The sequence below is a fragment of the Anas acuta genome, chromosome 3 (assembly GCF_963932015.1).
Source record: "Anas acuta chromosome 3, bAnaAcu1.1, whole genome shotgun sequence".
In the NCBI taxonomy this organism is placed as follows: Eukaryota; Metazoa; Chordata; class Aves; order Anseriformes; family Anatidae; genus Anas; species Anas acuta.
In genome coordinates, this window is record NC_088981.1 from 32,955,440 (window position 1) to 32,962,803 (window position 7,364).

General features: G+C 49.4%; 1 long non-coding RNA gene across 1 annotated transcript; it reads right to left on the minus strand.

The window, feature by feature from the left end:
* Window positions 1-3,981: 3,981 nt before the first annotated feature.
* Window positions 3,982-7,364, minus strand: LOC137853780 (uncharacterized). Its single transcript, XR_011094704.1, has 2 exons — window positions 7,211-7,364; window positions 3,982-7,079 (listed from the first exon to the last, which is right to left on the minus strand). It is a non-coding gene; the product is annotated as an uncharacterized lncRNA (long non-coding RNA).

Here is a 7,364-nt window from a genome sequence, read left to right on the forward strand (position 1 = left end):
CCTTCTTTTTGATTTGACACCTGTTAGCTGCTTTGACCCCTTGTTGCTAATGACTCGGACTGCAAATCGAGTCCATCAGCCTGCCAGGAGGGAAGCAGGGGGAGCAGTACTGCAGAGAAAGGCCTTGCTCAGGCTCCTCAGCCACCTCCAGAGAATATGTTAAAAATGCTTATACATCTTCTGTCCTGTTCTACACGGTCCTGTGAAGGACTGGGAGGCCCAGAGGAAATCTACCCCCTGTCAGTGAGGCAAGAGCAGCCCACACATTGGCAGTGCCCTTGTCCCTTCAGGTGCTTCAGGTGTTTCAAGATGGCTCCTGGCCACGTCACCTGATGGTGTGCCTCCCTTGAGTGAGATGCTGTGGGGATATCACCACTGAGAAAGACAGGCCAGCCCCAGACATGCCCCCCCATGTGTTTTGTGGGAGGTGGCGAGGTGTGGTACCCCCATACCAGGGGCCAGGGTGAGCCTGTGAGGAGTTTGAGCAGCATCTGGCTTTGGGGAGGGATTCCTCTCCATTTGGGGAGTGGGGAGGCATCGGGGGGCTCTGCACCACAGCAGGGATAAGGGTCAAGTCCTCCCTCAAACATCAGGGACTGGTGGCCCTGGTTTGCTGGGTACATGCAGTGAGGAGGGGATGACGGGGCATCTCCCAGAGGTGCAGCTCTCCACGCACGTCTGGAGGTGACACACACACTTGGCAGACAGGCTTCTTCCACACGTGTGACCCATTTACCTGGCCAAGGCTGGCCTCCCGCCACCAAAATAGTCTTCCAGTTACAGGTCTCCACTGAAGCACCGCCTGAGATGCCTCAATGTATACTCAGGAAGGTGTTGCTGTGCATTCACAGCTGAGGGACATATTAGGAAATATCTGTGCTTCTGGGCTATATCTGTACATTGTGATATGGGGCTAATCTTGCTGGTTCACGCTTTTTATTTTTATCTCACACCTTTGGATACCCCTGACACTTCTGTGGGAGTAAAAAAAATGCCCAACCCCTCCCCAAATGGGGAGTGCCCAAGTGTCTCCTCTGGCATCCGTGCTGCTTACTGCAATCTGCTGCCACAGGCTCCTACGTGCCTTTAGCACAGGGGTAGCTCTGCTGCTCACTGTGTGCCACGCATCTCCTGGCCAAGCCTGGCACTTAGATGTGGTGGGGAAAGGTGTTGAGCTACAAATTGTTGAGCTCAACCCGTGCCTGCAAGGGTTTGGCTAGGGGGTTGCTTCAGTATGGCCTTTGCCAGCTATTTCAGGAGCTGCTTGTGTGCTCTGTCCCTGGAGCGTGTCACTTGGTGGGACCCAGGCTAGGAAAGGTGTCTGGCTCTGCTGGGTGTTACGCCCACACTGCCGATGGCACGCCAAAATAACCCAGGATACAGGTGGTGATGCCTCACTCCCAACCTGAATGGTGCCTTGCAGCTGAGAAGCTTTGGTTGGGGATGGCAAGACCTGTGAATCTTGGTTGAACAGGTCTGTGGTTCACTGCCCCATTCAACGGGACCATTACCTGAGCAGAACGGGGAGAGATTTAACCCCTTAGCTGCAAGCCCCATAGACAGCTCAGGAGAGGCAGCACAAGATAAGCACAATGATCAGCTTAAGCAAATAACCCTCTCCCATCACCTCTTCAGGGATTTTGAGGCCAGAATTGTGGTCTGTATGAACTGACCTGAGTCCTTCACCTCCATCTTATTCATAACTCCTCCCTGAGCAAGAGCACAACTTGCCTGAGTGTGTGAACACTCAAGAAAGGCATCTCAGCTGCTGTCTGTCTGCCCAGCCTTCATGTCTTTCTCACTACAGAGAACCCTAGCATCGATTACAGCCCATGCTGTGATCATATTATTAACCCTGTGCCATGTTCATGTCATTGGCCTTTTCTCCAATAGCTAGACTCCCACCACCACTTCTCCCTACCTTTCCTGTCTAGCTGCTGGGAGTCTAGTGCAAGCACTAACTTCTGGAAAAGAAAATTGCTGTCATTTGCTTCCATTTTTTTTTTTCTTTCTTTTTTTTTTTTTTTTTTTAATTCATTTTTCCCCCACCTTAAATTGGTTCATTTCTCCTCAAGACCCCTTCCTTATTTTGGGCAGCTTGCTGGAGTGTTCAAGCCTTTCTCTGTTGCATTGTAAGGACCTCACATCTGGGAGAAACAGCCTGGAAATTCCTGGTCAGCTCATGTTTCTTCTAAGGTGTTATTGCTCCTGGGGAATACGAAGCCAACTCCTACTTATTTTGATTTATCTCACCATTGAAAGTGCGATGAATTGGGGTCAACAGCACCGAATCTGATTGTTTTTCGTCTCCATAGGAACAATAAATTATGAGTCATAGGATCATCCTGAGTTATTTCGTGACTAATACGAGGCTGCTCTTGAGGCTTTGGGCCAATTTCTCGCCTGCAGTATTGGCTTGCAGGAGCTGTGTTTTGAATGCACAGTGCGGACGTAGCCAACGCACAGCAGCCAGGAGAACGTGCTGAACCACCAGAGGTGGTGCTGATGAGTCAGGGAGTGGCACTGCCCTCTGTACCAGTACCCCACTGGGGTGGCTGGATGTACAGCACAAGGGACTGTGACATTTGTGACTCACTTTGTGGGACTGAGTGTGATCCACACCCCTGCTGAATTGTTGGGACCAGCCACAGGCTCCGAGACATCCCAAGAGGAATATTTTCTGATTTTAGGTTGTCTGGTCCACCAGTCACAATTGTGCTGCTGTTTTGAACATGTTTACCCTCATGCAGGTCATACCCTGCAGCCTGGCATGTTGCACTACCTGCACTTTGTCCTGCTCTTTAGCCTCTGCTTTCTATGCCTTAATGTCACCCTGTTGTGAATGTGTCTAGATGTGTTCCTTTTCTCTCCGATGTGGACCCCTCAGATGCTTATGGAGTCTCATTATGTCTCCTCTGTGGGCGTTTCTTGGCCAGTGACATAAAACAGAAGTTCTTCAAATTTCCTTGTATCAACTCATCAAGCTCTGCCCTCAGTTATTCCTGTTCCTCATCTCTTGATACCTTTCATTTATAAAAAAAATACTATTTTTCCCTCCTAAATTTTCTGCTGCTGTAGATAGTCAAAGGTGGATGACTCCAGAACTGCAGAAGTGGCTCTAAACATCTCCTTCAGTCTCTAAATTCATCTCTCCATGGATGTTCATTTTCAGCCTCTTCTGCCAGTTCTGTTTTCCAGGGTGTCCCCTTCCACTGCAAAGCAGCTTTGCCCCAGATATATTAGCTTATCTTTTCCCAAGTTAAATCTCATTTTGTTTCCTGCTCATTCCTAATCTCTCTAAATCCTGGGAGCTTTCTCATTTTTGAACTGGAATTTGCGGTCACTTCTGCTAGAGGTGCCAGCTCGGGGAGGTTAGAAAAGACCCATCAGAGATCATCAAGTCCAACCACCTATCACTACCAAGTCTACCTCTAAACCATGCACCTAAATGCCACATCAGCATGTCTCTTAAGTGCCCCCATGGATGCTGACTCCACAACTTCCCTGGGCAGCCTGTTCCGATGCCTAACCACGCTTTCCATGAAGCCATTCTTCCTGATATCCAGTCTAAACCTCTCCTGGCACAACTTGAGGCTGTTTCCTTGCATCTTGTCACTTGTTACCTGAGAAAAAGAGACTGCTGACTCCCTCCTTGCTGCAATCTTCTTGCAGGTTGTTGAGAACAACAAGGTCTGCCCTCAGCCTCCTTTCCTCCAAATGAGCAGCCCCAGTTCCTTCAACTGCTCCTCATACGTCATTTTCTAGTCCTTTCACTAGATTTGCTGCTCTTCTCTGAATGCATTCCAGCAACTCAATGTCATTCGTGCAGTGAGGGGCCCCAAACTGAACATAGTATTGTGTTCGCCACCCAGTTCCAGCTGAAGTCACGTCTCCCTGTTCCTCTCCATCATTTGAGACACAACCTCAACAGCTAATTTTGGTACCAATTGCACCTCACTCCATTTGCTCTTTGGGAAGGGGATAGGAGCTGTAAAAATAGTGTACATGCATGTTTTATTTACTTTGCTGGTAGGTATTTCTCCCACTTGCTGTAGGTGCACATCCAAGCTTTGTTCTCATTCCCTCTCCTTTGTGGTGGCTCCTTTGAAGGGAGCTACTTTCTGCCCTCATTGTAAAAGGTTTGTATGGGCCACAGCCTTGCCACTGCTGATGGGGCTGGGGCCATTTTTGTGAGATTTTGGGATGGGAGGTGCCTGTTGCTCACCATTTTGGTGATGTTATGGTATGTAATTGTGCTGTAGAATGGCCAAAAAGAGCTCCCAACCCCACTTCAGGAAAATTAGGAGGGTTGCAACTCCCTACGGGGAATCCTACAGCTGTGGTCACTACAATCTAGAATTTTAGACCCATGATTCAGCTAGAATTGGGGTGCTGCATATGGAGTATGGGGGTGATGGGGAGGGGAAACAGCAAGGCACAGCCTGGAGGGGCTTTGCTGGCCAGGAAGGGTGGGGTATAGTGCAAGACCAACGGGGGAGGAAGGTAAGGGATGCCATGTAGGGTGGGAGGATGGGGAGGAAGAGGCTGAGTGTGTCTGAGGAGTGGGGTGGGGCAGGCCCAAATTTATCTGTCAGCCCTGGGCTCAGGGAACCCTCCCAGTTGCGAAACCTCCTGCACTCTCATGGACACAGCTCTCAGTGGAGTAAATTGCTCCAAGCTGGAAAACGTGCACCTAGGGCTTGCAGGAATGTCTGAGCTTGGGGAACCTGCCCCAGGCAACCCCTCCATCAGACCATGCAGGCAAAGAAGCAGCTATTAGAGCCCAGGCCACCAACACCGACAATTTTACTGAGAATTTTGTGCTATTTGCACCAGCGCAAGAGCTGTGTGATGTGCAAGACTAATAGCTTTTAGTCAAACCAAAAAGGTTTCAAGCCTTCTTGCTTGCGGAAGACAAAATCCAGCATGACCCAAGCATACTCCGAAAGCTCAGAAGGTAAATGTCCCCAGATTGCATTCATTTTCAAACTGCCATGGGGATCAGCTGGGCAGGTGATTTGCCAGCAACGATTTTCCTTCCTAGCCTTAAATCCCATCACCCAGCCCCCTCCGGCACACTTCAGACCCCGCTCTCCAGTCTTTTGCCATATCCCTTTACAACCAGGTCCCACCCTATTTTTAATCCACTCCCCATCTTCTGGTGTTGTCAATCTCAAACCTTTCGTAAGCCTGGAAAAGGATTGTTTATATATCATTGTCTCAGTGTGGATATTTTTTATAGTTTCTCTCCTGGTTCTAAGTCACTTGAGTCCTGTTTGCCTTCTAGGTTGCAGACACACACAAAACCCAGGCATCTAATCAGAGGTATCCACAGCAACTGCTAAATATTTTTTTCCAGAGGGGACCTTCAAGGCCCATTGGTGGAGAGGTGAAGTTATGGCTGTCCCGTGTCAGGGTACGTCACCTTGCACCTGTCCCAGTGGCCGTTTCAGAGGGCTGCTGGGCTGCTTCACTCCAAATAATCTTTCCATCCCTTCTGGGCTCCTTCGACATCTGAGCACCATCAGCCAAAGCCATTAGCTCTTCATCCCTGGTGTCCTGGGATCATTCAGCAGCGACCAGGACATGGCACCCTGCGGCTTCCTCGTTGGAGGCTCTGCTCTGAGCAGCAAATTTTCACTTTTTCTCTAATCACATCACCAGGTTTTAATGCCCAGTAAGAACTTTGACCCTTATCCAGGGATTAGTTGTTATCCTTAAGAGCTTTCTGCGGCAAGCCTTATAAAAGAGCTCCAGCTTTGGAGAATGCGGGCAAATCATGTCCACCGGGTTAATTTTCTTTATTAGCTGACTACCTCCCTTTTCTGTACACAGCCCTTGGATATTGTCTCCTCTCTCCGGGAGAAGGGCTTTTCCCATCAGTTCACAGGAAGTTCACTGCCGGGATCCTTATTACCACCGAGCCACCCTCAGCAAGAAGGCCAAATCTTGGCCTTAGTGAAATGAAAGGAAAAATGTTATGTTCCCTCACTGGGCTGTTTCACGTCCCATCCCTTCTCCCCCCGCCTCCTGAAAAATTCAGCACTGATGGAGGGCTGCCAGAAAGGTCCTTTAAAGAGGCAAAATGTCTTAAATAGGGGGTGTAGAGGCAGCTGGGGTTAAGCAGAGGTAGCAAAATCCACTCAGCTGTTTAATAAGTTGTCTTCATTAAAGGAAGTGTCTGTCTTCCCTTGTATCTCTCTGTCACAGCCTGTTTTAAGAGTAATTCTGTTTACTAAGCAGGATTTTAGTAAGGCATAAAAAGGGATTTTTGTTCTTGTTATGGACTGCTATTTTCCATGTGCCTGTAAGGTGTCAGATACGGGAAAACCAGGAGCACGCTGGTTTTTTTTTGCTCTCAGTAATTAGAAGCAGGATTCACAGGTATATTCTGGCTGCTTTCAGCCTTCCCCGTGACAGAAAGCAGCTGCACACCCGGCATTAGCCAATCTGCTAATAGGCTGTGTCACAAGACACAGCATCGCCACGTCTCACAAAGCAACCGCATTGTCCTCCCTAAGCTCATTGTGCGAAGTATCACGGGAACACCACCAAATCGTGTCCCGCAGACCATTCCAGACTAAACATCGACAGCCCGGCTCCCTGACCCGGGCTGGGGCCTTGAGGGAGGAGAGGAGGTCCCTCGCTTCTGCTGGGCTTTGGGAACAGCTGCTCCAAGCACTTGTGTGCCCTTCTCATGCAGACCTGCCTGTGCGCACAGACACCAGCGCACCCAGAGGATGAAATCTGCATGGAGGTTAATTAAAAGGATGAGGAGAGCTTTGAATAGGGTCTCTTAACAGAGATGAACCAAATCACTTGCCTCCGTGGAAGATGTGCTTTTGTCAAAGCCTGTGTTTTGGCTCGGTGTGAACTGAACTGGCTGAAAGCTATGGCCATTGGCACTACAGGAGATCTTGTGCCTTGGTGCTGAGCCAGAGGCAGGACTCCCAGGTCTGCTTCCCAGCCCTGAGCCTCATTCGCTAATGACGGCTGCTGTCAATCACTGCTCTGGCTGCTGCCTCAGTTTCCTTGTCTGTTAGCAGCGATAACAGTACTGAACCACCCCGGGGGATGATCTGTAAGTGAATTAATGGCAAGTTGTTAAGGATGGATTAATTGGTAACCTCTGTCAGGTGCTCAGAGATTCCACGATAGCAGGCAGCAAGCTGAAGTTTTGCCTGCTATGCAAAACATAGCTTTTGCTTACCGTGCAGCTTGTCACTGAGTCTTTGCACCGCTCTGTGTGGCTCCAGCAGAAAGTCATGCCTTCGTTAAGACAAGCGCTCATCAGTCACGTAATGTGCTTTCCAGGTGTGGCAGGCTGTGTGGGCAGGATGGAGTAGCTTCCCAGCTGCAACTGT